At 41.8% G+C, this 22,245-nt stretch overlaps 1 protein-coding gene across 1 annotated transcript in view; it reads left to right on the top strand.

Annotated features, from left to right (window-relative positions):
• Positions 1-17,243: 17,243 nt before the first annotated feature.
• Positions 17,244-22,245, top strand: part of mmp16b (matrix metallopeptidase 16b (membrane-inserted)) — a 68,753-nt gene continuing 63,751 nt past the window's right edge. The window contains exon 1 of the mRNA XM_060905470.1: positions 17,244-17,285. The gene's annotated coding sequence lies outside the window, so the exon portion shown is untranslated. The remainder of the gene's footprint in view (positions 17,286-22,245) is intronic.

Genomic DNA, 22,245 nt, shown 5'->3' with positions numbered 1-22,245 from the left:
ATTTTTGCACACAACACTGACAGAATGGAGTCAAAAACCAATATACACTCACTGGCCACTTTATTAGGAATACCCCTACATCCACCTGCTGTTTTCTGCAGCTCTGTAATCAGCTGATCCCTTGACGGCAGCACAGTGCATCAAAATCATGCAGATACAAATCAAGAGCTTCAGTTAATGTTCACTTCATTCAAACATCTAAGTCTAAAGTCCTTCCCGCGCCATGCCCTGGTCTTCCCAGGTAGTCTCCCATCGCAGTACTAACCAGGGATGGGTTTCCCAAAAGCTTCTTAATGCTAAGAGCATCTTAATTAGGAGAGTGTTCATTGTGATGCTCACTCTACCATTTGACGATCTTTGTACTACGATGCTTTTGGGAAACCCACCACAGGCCATTAAGGTACATTTCCATACCCCTCGGCCTCTCGCCTATACAGCTAGGGTTATAGTGTGTGTGGGGGGGTCCTCTGGTAACAGATTTTTATTCTTTTTGGCAGGAAGGCATGTCTCCCTAGGGTGCATATAGCTTCTACCCAAATTTACATAATTACAATTAATAATGAAGATATGGAGTAATTAATCAATCAATCCCTAACGAGCAGTTTCCACACAAATTGCTTCTTCTCCTTCAATTCTTCACTGATTTTGATTCTTTCTGGCATGAAGGTGGGGTACCTAGGGTGCAAAGAACTTCTACCCAGATTTGCTTCATTACAATTATTAATGAAGTTATGGACTAATTACAGTGGTGCTTGAAAGTTTGTGAACCCTTTAGAATTTTCTATATTTCTGCATAAATATGACCTAAAACATCATCAGATTTTCACACAAGTCCTAAAAGTAGATAAAGAGAACCCAGTTAAACAAATGAGACAAAAATATTATACTTGGTCATTTATTTATTGAGGAAAATGATCCAACATTACAAATCTGTGAGTGGCAAAAGTATGTGAACCTTTGCTTTCAGTATCTGGTGTGACCCCCTTGTGCAGCAATAACTGCAACTAAACGTTTCCGGTAACTGTTGATCAGTCCTGCACACCGGCTTGGAGGAATTTTAGCCCGTTCCTCTGTACAGAACAGCTTCAACTCTGGGTTGTTGGTGGGTTTCCTCACATGAACTGCTCGCTTTAGGTCCTTCCACAACATTTCGATTGGATTAAGGTCAGGACTTTGACTTGGCCATTCCAAAACATTAACTTTATTCTTCTTTAACCATTCTTTGGTAGAACGACTTGTGTGCTTAGGGTCATTGTTTTGCTGCATGACCCACCTTCTCTTGAGATTCAGTTCATGGACAAATATTTTCCTTTGGAATTCGCTGGTATAATTCAGAATTCATTGTTCCATCAATGATGGCAAGCCATCCTGGCCCAGATGCAACAAAATAGGCCCAAACCATGATACTACTACCACCATGTTTCACAGATGGGATAAGGTTCTTATGCTGGAATGCAGTGTTTTCCTTTCTCCAAACATAACACTTCTTGTTTAAACCAAAAAGTTCTATTTTGGTCTTATCCATCCACAAAACATTTTTCCAACAGCCTTCTGGCTTGTCCACGTGAGCTTTAGCAAACTGCAGATGAGCAGCAATGCTCTTTTTGGAGAACAGTGGCTTTCTCCTTGCAACCCTGCCATGCACACCATTGTTGTTCAGTGTTCTCCTGATGGTGGACTCATGAACATTAACATTAGCCAATGTGAGAGAGGCCTTCAGTTGCTTAGAAGTTACCCTGGGTCCTTTGTGACCTCGCCGACTATTACACGCCTTGCTCTTGGAGTGATCTTTGTTGGTCGACCACTCCTGGGGAGGGTAACAATGGTCTTGAATTTCCTCCATTTGTACACAATCTGTCTGACTGTGGATTGGTGGAGTCCAAACTCTTTAGAGATGGTTTTGTAACCTTTTCCAGCTTGATGAGCATCAACAACGCTTTTTCTGAGGTCCTCAGAAATCTCCTTTGTTCGTGCCATGATACACTTCCACAAACGTGTGTTGTGAAGATCAGACTTTGATAGATCCCTGTTCTTTAAATAAAACAGGGTGCCCACTCACACCTGATTGTCATCCCATTGATTGAAAACACCGGACTCTAATTTCACCTTCAAATTAACTGCTAATCCTAGAGGTTCACATACTTTTGCCACTCACAGATATGTAATATTGGATAATTTTCCTCAATAAATAAATGACCAAGTATAATATTTTTGTCTCATTTGTTTAACTGGGTTCTCTTTATCTACTTTTAGGACTTGTGTGAAAATCTGATGATGTTTTAGGTCATATTTATGCAGAAATATAGAAAATGCTAAAGGGTTCACAAACTTTCAAGCACCACTGTAAGCCTTAATAAGCAGTTTAACAACAACAACAACAACAACAACAAAAATCGCTTCTTCTTGGTCAATTCTTCGGCGTTTTGGATTCTTTCTGGCAAATAGGTCGGTATTCCTAGGGTGTATATCGCTTCTATATATAGCTTGTATATAGTGTATATAGCTTGCAATAGTTATTGCGCAAGGTGGCCCACTTTAGATCGTTCCTTCTTGACTAGATGGGGCTGGAGTGAGCTACGCCCTCATTGACGGTCTTGTTATATCCTGCCACGAGCAAAGAGCATCTCCACGCTTTAGGATATTTTTCAACGTGTCCTTGAATTGAAGAAAACGACAGCCAAACTTCCTGGTTCCTTCTGCCAGCTCGCCATGTAGAGTTACTGTACGGTATGTTGTCTTGAACGTTCATCTGGCATGCCAGCAACATGACCCATCCAGCATCCAGGGGTCACACTACAGGGTGAATAAATAGCAGAAATCAATAACTAGTGTCTCTAGGTGGAACCTATAAATAATAAACCCAGAACACACCCCTGTTTTATATTCTCCACGAATCATTATTTAGGAAAAGTAAGAAAAATGTGCATTTTTGTCCCACAAGATTCACCCAACCCTATTACCTGAACACATTCAGCTTTATGGAATATTTAGGATGTTCTACAAGTCACGTGTCTCATCTCATTATCTCTAGCCGCTTTATCCTTCTACAGGGTCGCAGGCAAGCTGGAGCCTATCCCAGCTGACTACGGGCGAAAGGCGGGGTACACCCTGGACAAGTCGCCAGGTCATCACAGGGCTGACACATAGACACAGACAACCATTCACACTCACATTCACACCTACTGTCAATTTAGAGTCACCAGTTAACCTAACCTGCATGTCTTTGGACTGTGGGGGAAACCGGAGCACCTGGAGGAAACCCACGCGGACAACATGCAAACTCCGCACAGAAAGGCCCTCGCCGGCCACAGGGCTCGAACCTGGACCTTCTTGCTGTGAGGCGACAGTGCTAACCACTACACCACCGTGCCGCCCGCTCTGAGTTATGGTCATAATAAATAAATAAAAAATACTCATCTTGATATAGGAAGGGGTTTATTATGATTGCTTCGGGACTGGAAGCTAGAATTTCTGCTGCTGTGCATGTTAAAGATCAATTGTTGATCCCTGAAACGTGGATTGTTCAATTAAATTTGTTTTTTTTCTTGGCATGGACTCGACGTATAAGCACGGTCCATATATTTTCAATAGGGTTGAAGTCAGGACTTGTTTTAAGCTTAATGTTAGCCTGCTTTATCCTCCACAACCAACTCTGATGCATGTTTGGGTTCATTGTCCTGTTGTAACTCTCAAGTCCCAAGTCATGTTCAAGTTTCTGATGGTTTATGCTGAAGAATTCTGAGGTAGTCCTCCTCCTTCATTATTCCATCCACTTCGTGCAATGAACCAGTTCCACTGGCAGCAAAACAGCCCCAGAGCATGATGATCCCACCACCACCACCAGATGGTACAGCGTCCCCCTGTACATGGTGGTCACTGTGGCCAAACAACTCAATCTTTGTCTCATCTGACCATACAGCTTTCCTCCAGAAGGCTTTTTCTTTGTGATACATTTTAAATGTGGTCAGCTTCAAACTTTAAGTTTGAAGGTGTCAATTTTGGAGCAGGGGGTTATTTCTTGGATAGCAGCCTCTTAGTCCATGGTGATCTGAACTGTAAACAGTGATCCATCAGCTTCCAGTTCATGGCAGGGCTGTGCTATGGTGGTTCCCAGGTTGTTCCTGACCATCCAAACCAATTTTCTTTCAGCTGAAGGTGACAGTTTGGGTTTTCTTGAAGCAAAGTGGCTTGGCAAAGTGACTACACCTCACAATAACTTGGATACCATTGTTTGAACTGATCTTGGAATTTGCAGTTGTTTAGAAATGGCTCCAAGAGACATTCCGGAGTTGTGGACATCTGGAATCCTCTTTTTCAGATCTGCACTGAGCTCCTTGGACTTTCCCATTGTATTGTGCATTGGTCAATCCAATGAGTGCTGTAAACAAACCCTTTTTATGAAGGCACAAAGAAGCTACCAGCTGTAGTCAATCATGATCACTAACAGGAAGTTAAGAGACCTCGGCCTTGGCAAGATAAGAGACATTTTGGAAGTTTCAGCACCTCTGAATTAATAATCTAAGTGAGCGTATGTAAATTTTGACCCTGTTTTGATTTCAGAAAACCCAAAGAAAATTAAAATGTGTGCACCAAATTCTAGTGTTTTTTTTAAATTAAAGATGTATACTGTACAATCATTCTGCCACAGAAAAAGAACAGTTCAAAGAAATTACTGAAAGTAAAAATATTGCCATGACCTTCATATTCAAGATGACATTCATATCACTGTATGTAAACTTTTGACCAAGGGTGGACAGTAACGAAGTACATTTACTTGAGTACTGTACTTAAGTACACTTTTTGAGTGTCTGTACTTTGAGTATTATTTTTTTTAAACTTATGACTTTAACTTCACTACATTTGAAAGACAAATCTCATCTCATCTCATTATCTCTAGCCGCTTTTTCCTTCTACAGGGTTGCAGGCAAGCTGGAGCCTATCCCAGCTGACTACGGGTGAAAGGCGGGGTACACCCTGGACAAGTTGCCAGGTCATCACAGGGCTGACACATAGACACAGACAACCATTCACACTCACACCTACGGTCAATTTAGAGTCACCAGTTAACCTAACCTGCATGTCTTTGGACTGTGGAGGAAACCGGAGCACCCGGAGGAAACCCACGCGGACACGGGGAGAACATGCAAACTCCACACAGAAAGGCCCTCGCCGGCCCTGGGGCTCGAACCCAGGACCTTCTTGCTGTGAGGCGACAGCACTAACCACTACACCACCGTGCCGCCTGAAAGGCAAATATCGTACTTTTTACTCCACTACATTTCTATCAAGGTCCTCGTTACTCGTTACTATGAAGCAGCTTTCAAAGTGGATGTTTCTTCTTTTCTTTTATAGAACGTGATTGATTTTTTTTCTCAGGTGACACTGAGACAGCCGATCAGTAATCACTAGGGTCACGTCATGTCCATAGACTGTATAAAATCAAGTTCACTTATTTCTCCGCAGCGTTATTTAACACGATCAGTTGATGGCAGAATGGAAGGAGGTGGTTCTTCTGGGCAATGCACGCACTCATAGCTTTACCTGGAACCCATGTTTCAGTTTTCTGAAAGGGTTAAAGATTCATTTTGTTTTAAATGTTTGCCGAAAACGAACCACATCATGGCCTACAAAAACTCGCCGTCCAACCTGCGGAAGCATATTGAGGTATATAAACGTTTTATTCTAAGAGAAAGCTTGCAATGAAGCTGTCTGTGCTTTTAGAGCTAGCGATAATGTTGCAAACCTAGCTATGCAGTCTGGTTAGTCACATGACTTTCTATGGATTTGCCATAGCCTTGTCCACGGCTAACGTTTACACATAGCTAGTTAACTTGGACACTCTTAGTTAGCATGTAAAAACAGAGTTACGCTAACATAAATAATGCTAACTTATCTGACGTCCTTTCAGAAATATGTTTCAGCATAATCTTGCCAAATAAACAGAATGTAGAAATATTTCTTTTCTAGTAGCGTTAGCTACCCAATATGATTTCGAGTTTGAAAAGAGTTTGCTAGCATGTCAGGTGGCGTGTCACTGACTAGCTAGTTTAACGTTAAACCACCATGATGGCGCAGCATGCGTTCATTTTATGAATTCACATTTCTGTCTTTGGTAACGGCGTTAGGTTTTGTAAGCATTGTGGCAATAATACAACAATGCACTGACAGAAAATGCAGTTTTAATACTTAAGTATTTTTAAAAGCAAGTACTTCAGTACTTTAACTTAAGTAAAAAATTGACTGGACAACTTTCACTTGTATCGGAGTAACATTTAAGCAGTGGGATCTGTACTTTGACTTAAGTAATGAAGTTAGGGACTTTGTCCACCTCTGACTATATGTGGAAATGCATCTGTATCCATGGTCAACACGTGCAAGAAACGTGTTGCTGCAAACATCTTTAAACATGATCAGTAAGTATTCATAATAAAGATTAAGGGTTCCTGGATCTTGTGCTAAAGAACATAGAGTTGTGCTAAAAGACTTTGGATTTGTGCTAAAAGACTTTTTTGTGCTAAATAACCATAAACTACTTATACCAGGTGACCTTAGTGTTTTTTTTTCTTCTGCTATTCTCAGTCGTCAACCACAGAAGTGTCCCAGCCGTGCTCCTACTCAGCGTACGCTCTTATCTGTATCGTCTTCCTCTTGGGTCTCGTCTGATACGACATGCTTGTGTGTCAACAGATTTTGAGCTGAGGACTTGTTCCTGTGCTCCTCTTGATGCCATCTTCTCATCCAGTCCACTCACGGAGGATTAATCCATGTCAATCAGCTCTGCTATCTGTCAGCATGTCAGCATTCCATGGAAGCACTTCACTTATCGTGTCACGGCCTGTCTTTTCTTTTTTCCAAGTTATGAATTTCTTCGATCTATTCAGACATGCTCACGGCAGCTCATTCTTGCCTACGTATGGATACTAATCGATTTAGAAACAGATATGAACTGTATGTTCACAGATTTACCAACGGAGTTGTTTTTCACATTGGAAAATTTTTCCAAGTGACGGATTTGTTACTACTGAACCAACCACTCTGGTGTTATCACAGTGACATGTACTTGAAAATAACCTGATCATCCTTGGCTGGGGAAGGAAGCCAACACATTTTGCAATTCATTTGCAAGGCCATTTATTTATTTTTTTTTTAAATTTTGTTGTCTCATTCCTCATGTCAGCATGACACGTACTGTATGTTATTCTGCTTGAGAGGCTGGTTTGCTCAAGAGCATCATTATTTTTTCACACAGTTTGGTACAAAAGCATTTTGGAATAATTTCCAAAGCTGATCATATTGATCATATTCAGAATATAAATTAGGTGCTTTAGTGATTGTTTTATCTCCCAGCATTGGAGCACAATCAGTGTGATATTTTGTGTCAAATATACTAGCAATAACTTTTTTACAGTATTGTTGTCTTATTTTCTGATTTAATAGTTAGATGTTTTATGCGACAATAAATTCTCTGGGGTTTTTTTTTCTGTATTTTGTGATTTTCTTTCGAAAGTAAACATTTGAACTGAGCCAGTTAATATTGTATATTATTATCCATACGGGACACTTTTTCCATGGAATAAAAACATGTGTTCTATTCCCTTCTAGCAGGTTTCATTTATTTGGTTCGATAGCATGCAATATTGTTAGCATATCGCTTATCCTAAGTGTATTACGTCACTCTACCGAATGGAGAACGAGCATTGAATATGGTTTATGACAGGGGTTCTCAACCTTTTGCAACCTGGGCCCCACCAAAGCTGGTTCATTGCAGTTGGGGGCCCCTCTTCTCGCCCCGTCCCCATCCCCCCCCCAAACACACTCACCCGCAGTGACGCCACCCGACCTACAGCACCTTATATCGACCGATAGATAGATAGATAGATAGATAGATAGATAGATAGATAGATAGATAGATAGATAGATAGATAGATAGATAGATAGATAGCCCTGGGCTAGATTATTATTATCATCTCGTCTCGTCTCGTCTTCTTCCGCTTATCCGGGACCGGGTCGCGGAGGCAGCAGTCTAAGCATGGAAGCCCAAACTTCCCTTTCCCCAGACACCTCGGCCAGCTCCTCGGGAAGAACACCGAGGCGTTCCCAGGCCAGCCGAGAGACATAGTCCCTCCAGCGTGTCCTGGGTCTTCCCCGGGGCCTCCTCCCGGGGGGACATGCCTGGAACACCTCCCCAGGGAGGCGTCCAGGAGGCATCCGAAAAAGATGCCCGAGCCACCTCAGCTGGTTCCTCTCGATGTGGAGGAGCAGCGGCTCTACTCCGAGCTCCTCCCGAGTGACTGTGCTTCTCACCCTATCTCTAAGGGAGCGCCCAGCCACCCTGCGAAGGAAACTCATTTCAGCCGCTTGTATCCGCGATCTTGTTCTTTCTGTCATTACCCAAAGCTCATGACCATAGGTGAGAGTCGGAACGTAGATCGACCGGTAAATTGAGAGCTTCGCCTTTTGGCTCAGCTCCTTCTTCACCACGACGGACCGGTAAAGCGACCGCATCACTGCGGAGGCTGCACCGATCCGCCTGTCGATCTCACGCTCCATCCTTCCCTCACTCGTGAACAAGATCCCGAGATACTTAAACTCCTCCACTTGAGGCAGGACTTCTCCACCAACCTGGAGAGGGCAAGCCACCCTTTTCCGGTTGAGAACCATGGCCTCGGACTTGGAGGTGCTGATTCTCATCCCAGCCGCTTCACACTCGACTGCAAACCGCCCCAGTGCATGCTGAAGGTCCTGGTTTGAAGAAGCCAACAGGACAACATCATCCGCAAAAAGCAGAGATGAAATCCTGTGGTTCCCAAACAGGATTCCTTCCGGCCCCTGGCTGCGCCTAGAAATTCTGTCCATAAAAATTATGAACAGAACTGGTGACAAAGGGCAGCCCTGCCAGAGTCCAACATGCACTGGGAACAGGTCTGACTTACTGCCGGCAATGCGAACCAGACTCCTGCTCCGTTCGTACAGGGACCGGACAGCCCTTAGCAAAGAGCCCCGAACCCCATACTCCCTTCGGGAGTATTATTATCATTATTATTATTATTAGTAGTAGTAGTAGTAGTAGTGGGTGGCACGGTGGTGTAGTGGTTAGCGCTGTCGCCTCACAGCAAGAAGGTCCCGGGTTCGAGCCCCGGGGCCGGCGAGGGCCTTTCTGTGTGGAGTTTGCATGTTCTCCCCGTGTCCGCGTGGGTTTCCCCCGGGTGCTCCGGTTTCCCCCACAGTCCAAAGACATGCAGGTTAGGTTAACTGGTGACTCTAAATTGACCATAGGTGTGAATGTGAGTGTGAATGGTTGTCTGTGTCTATGTGTCAGCCCTGTGATGACCTGGCGACTTGTCCAGGGTGTACCCCGCCTTTCGCCCGTAGTCAGCTGGGATAGGCTCCAGCTTGCCTGCGACCCTGTAGAACAGGATAAAGCGGCTAGAGATAATGAGATGAGATGAGTAGTAGCAGTAGTAGCATTATCCATAGTAGACTAGCAGTAAGAAAACAACAAAAACAACAAATTATTCGGGTAGAGCTGAAATGGGGAAAGCAAAAATACAGTGTGGGGTAGTAGTCTTTAAAAAGACTGTTTGGGTTTTGCGCTGTATCGATGGATTGATGATAGTAGACTAGCGAGAGTCGGCACGAGTTAACTCGGCAAGAAACCAGACTAGTGTGTGTGTGGCAAGCACTCACACGGTGGCCACGGTATGCAGACTCACTCACGTGACGTTGCGTCATGTTCGCGTCACGGGCTTAAAATAACCTACACACAAGATTTTATGATAGATTGATGATAGATTTTATAATAGTATTGATTTGTATGTAATAGTCCAATGTCCTGCATTTTGACATGGGTAAATGTGTTGCATCTGCTTAGCTACTATAGCCTGTTAGCCCCAGATTTTTTTTTTCCTCCATACATGAAGCCTACTCGCAACCCCCCTGGAGTACCTCCGCGCCCCACCAGGGGGGCGCACCCCCCGGTTGAGAACCACTGGTTTACGATATCGCATGGTTGTCACACGTCGGAACTGATGCGAATATCCAATGAGAAAATGTTCTGCTGCGCATGCACACAAGCATTTCTTTGTTTGCCAGCATGTTGAACACCTGAAAGGCTACCAAAACTTCATTAGATATTCTTCATGCATATTTACAAGCAGTGGTGAACTATTACTATTAGAGCTGGGACTTGAGCTCAGTCCAAACTGAGCCAGGCACTAAAAAAGCAACAGGGCAAAGGATTTTGTAAGGGATTAACAGCAGGCTGCCAGGTTGCTCTGTTGTGTGTAGCTGTCGATGTTGATTTTAAAAGTAACTAAGAAAATTACACAGGGAAATGAAAAATACTGTAGCGAGCGTGCAGCATGGAAGAAGAGTCTGGAGACAGAAATCTTAGTTTCTTGGTCGTTAGCCTGAGCTACTTGCTCTTGCTACACTACTGATGAACGCTACACTGGCTGGAAGGTTACTTCACTGCTGTGCTAAAGGCACTGACTCGTGGGTTAGCTCTTGTTGGCCTTCGAGAATGCTGATTTGAAAAGTGTGTATGTAATATAATAATAATAATAATAATAATAATATTGGCTGGCTTTTTTTCGTGGTATATCAGATATATTTCATTCAGCTACTCGTCTTCGACTCGTTCAATATCATGCTAGCTAATTGGAATATATCTGACATACAGTGGTATGCAAAGGTTTGGGCACCCCTGGTCAAAATTGCTGTTACTGTGAACAGTTAAGCAAGTTGAAGATGAAATGATCTCCAAAAGGCATAAAGTTAAAGATGACTCATTCCCTTTATATTTTAAGCAAAAACAATTTTTTTATTTTCATCTTTTACATTTTCAAAATTACAAAAAAGGAAAAGGGCCCAAAGCAAAAGTTTGGGCACCCTGCATGGTTAGTACCTAGTAACACCCCCTTTGGCAAGTATCACAGCTTGTAAACACTTTTTGTAGCCAGCTAATAATCTTTCAGTTCTTACCTGGGGGATTTTCACACATTCGTCCTTGCAAAAGGCTTCCAGTTCTACAAGTTTCTTGGGCTGACTTGCATGCACTGCTCTTTTGAGATCTATCCACAGATTTTCAATGATGTTTAGGTCAGGGGACTGTGAGGGCCAGGGCAAAACCTTCAGCTTGGGCCTCTTGAGGTATTCCACTGTAGATTTTGAGGTGTGTTTTGGATCATCGTCTTATTGTAGGACCCTTCAACTTTTTTACAGATGGTGTGATGTTTGCTTCCAGAATTTGCTGGTATTTATTTGAATCCAGGCTTCCCTCGACCAATGAAATGTGCCCTGTGCCACTGGCTGCAACACAACCCCAAAGCATGATCGATCCACACCCATGCTTCAGAGTTGGAGAGGTGTTCTTTTCCTGGAATTTGGCACCCTTTTTTCTCCAAACATAGCTTTGCACATTGTGGCCAAAAAGTTCTATTTTGATTTCATCAGTCCACAGGACTTGTTTCCAAAATGCATCAGGCTTATTTAGATGTTCATTTGCAAACTTCAGACGCTGAATTTTGTGGCTAGGACGCAGGAACGGTTTTCTTCTGATGACTTTCCCATGAAGGTCATATTTGTTCAGGTGTCACTGCATAGTAGAACAGTGCACCACCACTCCAGGGTCTGCTAAATCTTTCTGAAGGTCTTGTTTTTATTTGCCTTTCTAGCAATCCAACAAGCAGTTCTTTCAGAAAGTTTTCTTCATCTTCCAGACCTCACCTTGATCTCTACTGTTTCTGTTAACTGCCATTTCTTAATAACATTACAATCTGAGACGGGCGGCACGGTGGTAGCGGTTAGCACTGTCATCTCACAGCAAGAAGGTCTGGGTTCGAGTCCTGTGGCCGGTGAGGGCCTTTCTGTGTGGAGTTTGCATGTTCTCCCCGTGTTTCCTCCGGGTGCTCCGGTTTCCCCCACAGTCCAAAGACATGCAAGTTAGGTTAACTGGTGACTCTAAATTGACCGTAGGTGTGAATGTGAGTGTGAATGGTTGTCTGTGTCTATGTGTCAGCCCTGTGATGACCTGGCGACTTCTCCAGGGTGTACCCCGCCTTTCGCCCGTAGTCAGCTGGGATAGGATCCAGCTTGCCTGTGACCCTGTAGAACAGGATAAAGCGGCTACAGATAATGAGATGAGATGAGATTACAATCTGAAGAAACGGCTACCTGAAACCACTTTGCTACATTCTTGTAGCCTTCTCCTGTTTTGTGAGCATCAATTATTTTATTATTCAGAATGCGAGGGAGTTGCTTAGAGGAGCCCATGGCTGTTGATTTTAGGGACAAGTTTGAGGAGTCAGAGAATTTATACAGCTTTGAAATCTGCATCATCTGACCTTTCCTAATGAAGAATTTGAACAAGCCACAGCTCAATAAGCTAATTAAGGTCTGGAACCTTGGGAAAAGTTACCTGAGAACTCAAATGTATTGGGGTGGCCAAACTTTTGCATGGTGTTCCTTTTCTTTTTTCACTCTCCAATTGTACAAAACAAAAATAATACACAAATCTTGCAGAAAACACTGAAAAGAAATGTCGTCTTTACCTTTATGCCTTTTGGTGATCAGTTCATCTTCTGCTCACTTAACTATTCACAGTAACAGACATTTTCAGTAAGGGTGCCCAAACTTTTGCATGCCACTGTACCACTCAACTCCAGCTAATATTATTTAATGATGAAGTGACGGGAAAAGTGAGCCTTCTTCAGACTATATGCTTAATGTGAAATAAATTCACTAATATAATGAACTACATTCATTTTTCTTCAGCAACCATCCTGTCCTGGTTAGGGCCAACACCAGGCTCAAGGCAGGAGAATCCATCACAGGCCGCCACCACACACACACACACACACACGCACAGTTGCCAAAGGGCGCTTTAGTACACCCAATCTACATCGGCTATCTGCATGTTTCTGGGTGGGTTCCTTTCCCCAGAGGGAAACTCTCATGCACATGAGAGAACATGTACAGACAGTAACCTGAGCTCAAGATTGAACCGAGGATCCTGGGGCTGTGAGGCAGCCATGCTTCCCTCTGCACCAACATGTTTATACCGTATATTTATACATCTGTACACCCTTGTATAAATCCATCCATTATCTGTAACTGCTTATCCTGTGCAGGGTCGCAGGCAAGCTGGAGCCTATCCCAGCTGACTACGGGCGAAAGGCGGCGTACACCCTGGACAAGTCGCCAGGTCATCACAGGGCTGACACATAGACACAGACAACCATTCACACTCACATTCACACCTACGGTCAATTTAGAGTCACCAGTTAACCTAACCTGCATGTCTTTGGACTGTGGGGGAAACCGGAGCACCCGGAGGAAACCCACGTGGACACGGGGAGAACATGCAAACTCCACACAGAAAGGCCCTCGCCGGCCACGGGGCTCGAACCTGGACCTTCTTGCTGTGAGGCAACAGCGCTAACCACTACACCACCGTGCCGCCCACTAGCATGTTAGCTTGAGATAAACAACAAGCTTTGGAGAAGTGTGTGTTTTTTAAATCCTTGTAGTGTCTTCTGATTAAAAATAAACAGGAGCTTACTTTCCAAAAGCATGAGCTTGATTTAGTTTAAGTGTTTATTACATCTTACATACAGTAATATATGCGCTATTTTAAAGGTACTAACTGCAAAGTCATCTGAAATGGTAAATTATTTTTTATTGTGCATGCATGGCTTTTCCTATGTCCTGCAAGAACAATATTGTGTGGATGAGATGGGATCATTCTGATGCACTGAGGGTCGCTTTCCTCTGTTTTGGGACCGAATATCCTCCCTCTTGAGGTAAACAGTATGGCCTTGCAGATGGAAACAGCCGAATGTGAGGAGATTTAACTAATTAGCATAACTATGGAACTGCATCACACCAAGATGGCGACACATGGAAAACATCATGACTCTGCATCAACATCGAGCTCGGAGAGTTTTGAGTCGCAGGGATGTAATTTGTGGTTGACAACGATTCACACTCACATTCACACCTACGGTCAATTTAGAGTCACCAGTTAACCTAACCTGCATGTCTTTGGACTGTGGGGGAAACCGGAGCACCCGGAGGAAACCCACGCGGACACGGGGAGAACATGCAAACTCCAGAGGTGGACAGTAACGAAATGCATTTACTTGAGTACTGTACTTGAGTATACTTTTTGAGTATCTGTACTTTTACTTGAGTATTATTTATTTTTGGAAAATTGTGACTTTAACTTCACTACATTTGAAAGGCAAATATCGTACTTTTTACTCCACTACATTTCTATCAAGGTCCTCGTTACTCGTTACTATGAAGCAGCTTTCAAAGTGGATGTTTTTTCTTTTCTTTTCTAAAACGTGATTGATTTTTTCCCAGGTGACACTGAGACAGCCAATCAGTAATCACTAGGTTCACGTCACGTCCATAGACTGTATAAAATCAAGTTCAATGATTTCTCTGCAGTGTTATTTAACACGATCAGTTGATGGCAGAATGGAAGGAGGCGGTTCTTCTGGAGGACGCACGCACTCGTGGCTTTACCTGGAACCCATCTCATTATCTCTAGCCGCTTTGTCCTTCTACAGGGTCGCAGGCAAGCTGGAGCCTATCCCAGCTGACTACGGGCGAAAGGCGGGGTACACCCTGGACAAGTCGCCAGGTCATCACAGGGCTGACACATAGACACAGACAACCATTCACACTCACATTCACACCTACGCTCAATTTAGAGTCACCAGTTAACCTAACCTGCATGTCTTTGGACTGTGGGGGAAACCGGAGCACCCGGAGGAAACCCACGCGGACACGGGGAGAACATGCAAACTCCACACAGAAAGGCCCTCGCCGGCCACGGGGCTCGAACCCGGACCTTCTTGCTGTGAGGCGACAGCGCTAACCACTACACCACCGTGCCGCCCTACCTGGAACCCATGTTTCAGTTTTCTGAAAGGATTAAAGATTCGTTTCGTTTTAAATGTTTGCTTTGTTTGCCCAAAACGAACCACATCACGGCCTACAAAAACTCGCCGTCCAACCTGCGGAAGCATATTGAGGTATGTAAACGTTTTATTCCAAGAGAAAGCTTGCAATGAAGTTGTCTGTGCTTTTAGAGCTAGCGATAATGTTGCAAATGTAGCTATGCAGTCTGGTTAGTCACATGACTTTCTATGGATTTTCCTGCTAAGTTGCCATCGCCTTGTCCACGGCTAACATTTACACACAGCTGGTTAACTTGAACACTGTTAGTTAGCATGTAAAAATAGAGTTACGCTAACATGAATAATGCTAACTTATCTGAAGTCCTTTCAGCAATATGCTTTAGCATAATCTTGCCAAAGAAACAGAATGTAGAAATATTTCTTTTCTAGTAGCGTTAGCTACCCAATATGATTTTGAGTTTGAAAAGAGTTTGCTAGCATGTCAGGTGGAGTTTCACTGACTAGCTAGCTTAACGTTAAACCACCATGATGGCACAGCATGCGTTCATTTTGTGAATCCAGTCGGTTGTTTCAGAGGCGTTAGGTTTTGTAAGCGTTCTGTCAATAATACAACAATGTGTTGACAGAAAATGTACTTTTAATACTTAAGCATTTTTAAAAGCAAGTACTTCAGTCCTTTAACTTAAGTAAAAATTTGACTGGACAACTTTCACTTGTGGGCGGCACGGTGGTGTAGTGGTTAGCGTTGTTGCCTAACAGCAAGAAGGTCTGGGTTCGAGCCCCGTGGCCGGCGAGGGCCTTTCTGTGTGGAGTTTGCATGTTCTCCCCGTGTCCGCGTGGGTTTCCTCCGGGTGCTCCAGTTTCACCCACAGTCCAAAGACATGCAGGTTAGGTTAACTGGTGACTCTAAATTGACCGTAGGTGTGAATGTGAGTGTGAATGGTTGTCTGTGTCTATGTGTCAGCCCTGTGATGACCTGGCGACTTGTCCAGGGTGTACCCCGCCTTTCGCCCGTAGTCAGCTGGGATAGGCTCCAGCTTGCCTGCGACCCTGTAGAACAGGATAAAGCGGCTAGAGATAATAAGATGAGATGAGATCTGTACTTTGACTTTAGTAATGAAGTTGGGTACTTTGTCCATCTATGGCAAACTCCACACAGAAAGGTCCCGGTCGGCCTTCTAGGCTCGAACCCAGAACCTTCTTGCTGTGAGGTGACAGTGCTAACCACTACACTGTTTATTTCTTTTCTTTTCTTCAAGTGACACATTCATTCCAGCTCACCATCTTCTTGAGGAAATCGCTCCATTTCCTCCAAGTTCTACCCCATTAAAGCTGATGAAATAGTGCCATCTGGTGGTCAAAATGAGTATTGACCCACCAATAAAGTGCCAGAAGACTAAAGGCACACATCTAAAATTGAGAAGATTATTAAAAGCCTATTAAAAGATGATTAACTTATCCTTTGCATAGGAATCCATTAGGCTCCAGGAGAAGATTAAATATTTTCATCTCAGGAATGCAGATTAAATTGGGCTCGGATGATGTTATTGGGTTATTGAAATAAACAAACAAGCAAATAAATACATATAGTAGAGCTTTATTTATTTGTTTTTAACACGGTGTGAAAATGGTGTTTCTCATTTTCAGTATTTCATTTGTGTAATCCATTTTAAAACGTGCTGAATTTGTGTTCATGGGTTTCTCTGAACACTGTAGATGATGGAGGAGTTCATTCCTCTCTCTCTCTCTCTCTCTCTCTCTCTCTCTTTCTCTCGTGTGTGCGCGTGTGTGAAACATGCACTATTTATGAATTGACAGAATCAGAATGAAAGCGCGCATGCGCAGTAGCAGCAGAGCGCCAGCCAAACGCGCAACATCGCAGGGAATTAAAAGCGCATGCGCAGTTCCAACCTCCGTTCATACCATGGGATGCTGCTGATGCTGATGCTGTTGATGCTGCTGCTGATGATGATGCTACAGCTGGATACAGCAGAAACAGTTTACCTGCTCGACACCAGGATGCAGAATTGACGCGAAGGGAATGCGTTAAAGCGCGCAGATGTTCACGAGGCATGTTTGTTGTTGAAGAAACCAAAATCCAAGGAGATGTGCTCAAGCAGAAAACCCATGGATGCTCTTCTGTCGCGCACTGGTCCATCCGTCCTGCTCCCAGCGAGTCGCCCTTGATATAGGAGCACAGCCTTGACATCTCCAGCCATGAAGAGCGCAGTGTGTTTCCTGTCCAAGCCCAAAGCCACGCTGGTGTGTGTGTGCGCCGCGCTGCTGTGGCTCCATGCGTCCTGGTGGAGTGTGTGCGCGGCGGCGGAGGAGGGAGAGGATCAGTTCAGCGCCTTGGTGAGTCAAGTCGGCCTCAGAGAGAGAGAGAGAGAGAGATGATGATGATGATGGTGGTGATGTGTAGGAGCTCCACACCAGCATCATCACTCTCGTTATAAACACTGCGCCGTTATTGTATCTGCTCTTATCCCACTATCACACAGTGTCAGTTTTCAGCCTCAGGGAACTGAAATGTCGACGCGACACTCTGATTAATTCTATTCTATCCGACTCTGTTGTCTTCTGTCCTGTGCTGTTTTCCTTTCCCTTCATTTTCTGAGATGTTTTCCCACCGGCTGCTGTGAGATTCATGCATTTTTGAAAACGGTTCCATCTGAAGCTCTTTAATTTTATTCTGCTCTGCTGCAGTTCTGTTCGATTCAATTCCATCCTGATTTATTTTCCATCGTTGCCTTTGTCACTGAATGTAGATGGGGTGGCATTCAATTCGACTCTCTTCTACTCTATTCTGTTGTGTATTTGATACTCCTGTGTGGTATTTCTCTTTCACTCCTTTAGCTATTAGATCATTCTGTTTTACAGGAAACCCTATTTTATTTTCACGATAGCAAAGTCTCAGCTTTCACTGTCACAGATTTCAGATCAGCCTCTATTCTATTCTATTGGTCTATTCTATTGTGTATTCAGTCCTCCTGTATAGTATTTCTATTTTATTCCTTTCACTAGTCTATTACAGAATTCCAGTTTATTTTCTCTATAGGTTTAACTGTCATAGATTTCAGATCAGCTTCTATTCTATTCTATTCTATTCTATTCTATGAGTTGTTTTGTTCTATATTATCCTACTTCAATTAAATGCAAATCAGCTGACATTCTATTCTATTCTATTGTCTTCTATACTGCGATATGATATTTCTCTTGTATTACTTTAACTATTAGAGAATTCTATTTTATAGAAAATCCTATTCTATTTTCACTATAGCAAAGTCTCAAAGTAGATTTCAGATTAGCCTCTATTCTACTCTATTCTATTGTGTATTCTATATTCCTATATACGTAGTATTTCTCTTTTATTCCTTTAAGGATTAGAGAATTCCATTTTATTTTCTCTGTAGCTTTAACTGTCATAGACTTCAGATCAGCTTCTATTCTATTCTATTCTGTGAGTTGTTTTGTTCTATATTAACCTACTTTAGTTAAAAGCAAATCAGCTGACAGGACAATCTGTTCTGGTCTATTCTATTCTACTCTATTCTATTCTGTGAGCTGTTTTGTTCTATATTATCCTATTTTGGTTAAAAGCTAATCAGCTGACAGGACAATCTGTTCCGGTCTATTCTATTCTCTTCTAGTCTGTGTTCTATACTGCAGTATGGTATTTCTCTTTTATTCCTTTAGCTATTATAGAATTCTATTTTATAGAAAATCCTATTTTTACTGTAGCAAAGTTTCAGCTTTAACTGTTATAGATTTCAGATCAGCCTCTATTCTATTCTATTTTGTATCCAATACTCCTATATAGTATTTCTCTTTTATTCCTTTAACTAGACTCTATTAGTGAATTCTGTTTTATTTTCACTAGAGCTTTAACTGCCATAGACTCCAGATCAGCTTCTATTCTGTTCTATTCTGTGAGTTGTTTTGTTCTATTTTGTTCCATATTATCCTACTTCGATTAAATGCAAATTAGCTGACAGGACAATGTGTTCCGGTCTATTCTATTCTATTCTATTCTATTCTATTCTATTCTATTCTATTCTATTCTATTCTATAGAGTAGACCAAAACATATTGCCCTGTCACCTGATTTGCATTTAATTGAAGTAAGATAATCAGTAGGATAATCAGATCAGCTTCTATTCTATTCTATTCTATTCTATTCTATTCTATTCTGTAAGTTGTTTTGTTGTATTTTTTTCCCATGTTATCCTACTTTGATTAAATGCAACTCAGCTGACAGGACAATCTGTTCAGGTCTATTATCTTCTATTCTATTGCTGATTCTATACTGTGATATGATATTTCCTTTTTTATTCCTTTCTTTTCATGATAAAGTCTCAGCTTTACCTGTCAGATTTTGGCTCAGATTCTATTCTTGTCTATTCTGTGAGTTGTTTTGCTCTATTTAGTTTCATGTTATCCTAAATCACTTAAATGCAATCATCTGATTCTATTCTATTCTATTCTATTCTATTCTATTCTATTCTATTCTATTCTATAATACTATATGATATTTCCCTTTTATTTCTTTGACTCTATTCCTTTTCACTATAACAAAGTCTTAGCTTTACCTGTCATAAATTAAGGATCAGATTCTATTCTATTCATTTTGTCCTATTTTATTCCATTTTATCCTACATGGTCTTAAATGCCCTGCTGGAGTCTGAATCATCTGACAGGACAATATGTTCTGTGCTTTTTTTTTATTCTATTCTACTTTGTTCTTTTCTCTTATACTGCATTCCATTTTATGTTATTTCATACTATTTTTTTGAACAATCGCCAAAGTCTGAGCTTTAATATACACAGAACTCAGATCAGGTACGGTACGATCCTATCCTATCCTATCCTATCCTATCCTATCCTATCCTATCCTATCCTATCCTATCCTATCCTAGCAAACAGCACTGCTGAATGTTATGAATATTATATGAAATGCTCTATTAACACCATGTAGTCAACCAACTCAACTCTAATGAACACAGGATCTATTCATATCGTATAATCATGTACGCCTTTTTCCGTTCTGAGCCCAGGCTGGCTGCAGCGGGTGGGAGGACAAGGTGTAGGCTGTGTGCTGTAATGTGACAGCTCTATTATTGGCCCAGACCCTTCATTTACACTTCTGTTGTTTTATTGTGCTCGAAGCCATTGTACAGGCAGTCAGTTAGTGACATGCCAATAAATAGCCGGATATAAACTGTGATAAAGGAGGCTTTTAATAGTCTCACAGTCCAAGTGCTGCAATGAAAGGAAAAAAAAAGTGCAACACATGAAGAAATAAAGTGTTGTGTAATCTGCCTGCTTTCTCTGTCCTATATTTTTGGGGGCTAAGCATGATGCTGAGCTTTGTTGAGTTTTGTCAACCTATTGCTGGTTGGTAGAAAGTTTATAGAGGCAATACAGTGGAGAAAGACATCCATGAGGAAATGTTTTTCAGTTTTAATGCTGTAAAAGTAAAATGTTATAATTTTATACACTTTGGCAGAAAGGATTCTTTACAATGAGATGGAGAACCACTGATTTGGGAGGTTTACAAAACCAAACTCAGTTCCTCTTTGAGATTTGACTGAACATCCTTTTCTCCCACCTTTTAAGAGTGTTGTGGTTCGAGGTTTTGAGATGCCTTTATAGTATTAAAAATCAATTATACAATTATCATCAAGCTCTTCATCCTGTGCACTCTCAGAAAACTGGATATTAAACTGTACTGAAAAATTAATGACGTATCCCAATTTAAAAGTCCACTATATCCATGTTTCCAGGTGAAAGATACTTATTAAAGCTAGACTGCCTTTCAGATTTTTCAAGTGTAGGTCATTAAAAGAATTTTCCCCGACATCCAATTATTTTTGTTTAGTGACCGAAAGCTACTGAATTTGAATCACAGACTTCCAATTTTATTAGTTTTTTAAAAATGGAACAATTAATGAATTTAGGGCCACATGGCCCTAAATTCTCCGCTATTTTTTCCTGCTTCACCATGACCCAATTCAAGATACTACGTCATGCATCACGTGGTGGGCTTTCCCCGTTCACACAATGCATCGTAGGATACAAATTTGAAACAGGAGAGAAAAATGGAGGACGTGAGTGTGTGCGAATGAAGCTTGAAAGACTGACTACAGTAACGGAAAGCGAGAAGAAAAGACGTTATGTTATATACGAAGGAAAGGAAACGCAGGACCAAACTAATAAATATCAGCGCTCAGCGAGCACCTTGGTGTGATCAGCTGTTCGTTTAGCGACAGAATGATGAAACTGTCAGTGCACAGTCAAAGGTAAACCTGCGCATGCGCACACACACGGACTTCCTCTGTCTGCTTGACTGCACGAAGCGGGCAATTTCATGCACATTATTTGCTTTAATCCCCTCAAATTAAATAACTTCCCAGCCACAGAATGGCCTGATATTTTGTGAGATATTACAAAAATAAACATATATCACAAAGACCACATTTCAGAGGGAACTAAATTTCACCAATTTTATGAAATCAAAAGGCCATCTAGCTTTAAAAGGATAAATCATGAGTACCAATCTCGTGAAAAGAAAGGTACGACTTTTTTTCTGAGAGTATGTTATTGCCTTCTCTGTACAGAGAAGAATAAATATGCATAATACCTCTCGATTACTTTTTTATTTTATTTAAATTATATATATATATAAAATTTATTAAATGTTATATATTTATTTTATTATTTTAATTTTATTTTTATTAGCTTCGCCAGATAACAATATAAGGCAGGGTAACCACAACAGCCTTGGTAGGCCAGTTACTGTGGGCCCATAATATAATGAAGAAAAATGATAAAATCATCGCACCAGGTTAAAAGCAGTGTAAGGCTGCGCGAAGTATTGCGCCTGAGGCAAATAGTCTTAAAGGTTCTTGGGTTTTCAGGTTCATATATAGCTTGCAGTCAGGTTCATATATAGCTTGATCTAAAATCTAAAAATGTAATGTAATGTAACAACTTTGAATGAGCTCAAGTTAACTGTAGTAAGGTTGAGTTCATCAGATCGAGTGTTCCAGATACTAACGGTTCTTACAGTAAACGAACGTTGGTAGGTCGAGGACTTACACTTAGAGGTTACATACTTAATGACATTTGAGTTACTGGTAGACCTGGTTTGTCTAGCAGGAGAGTAAATATGAGGAATGGAAGACTGGTTTAGCGTTACCAGGCCATGAACTACTTTAAAGAAAAAAGAAAACAGATCTAAGGGTGTATTCAGACCAGGATAGTTCGATAGTTCACTTGCTTTGGTCCGAACCAAATGTTTTTTTATTTTTTCATTT

The sequence above is a fragment of the Neoarius graeffei genome, chromosome 23, assembly GCF_027579695.1.
Source record: "Neoarius graeffei isolate fNeoGra1 chromosome 23, fNeoGra1.pri, whole genome shotgun sequence".
NCBI lineage: Eukaryota > Metazoa > Chordata > Actinopteri > Siluriformes > Ariidae > Neoarius > Neoarius graeffei.
The sequence above is the reverse complement of the archived record's forward strand: the minus strand, read 5'-3'. Positions and strand labels throughout refer to the sequence as shown.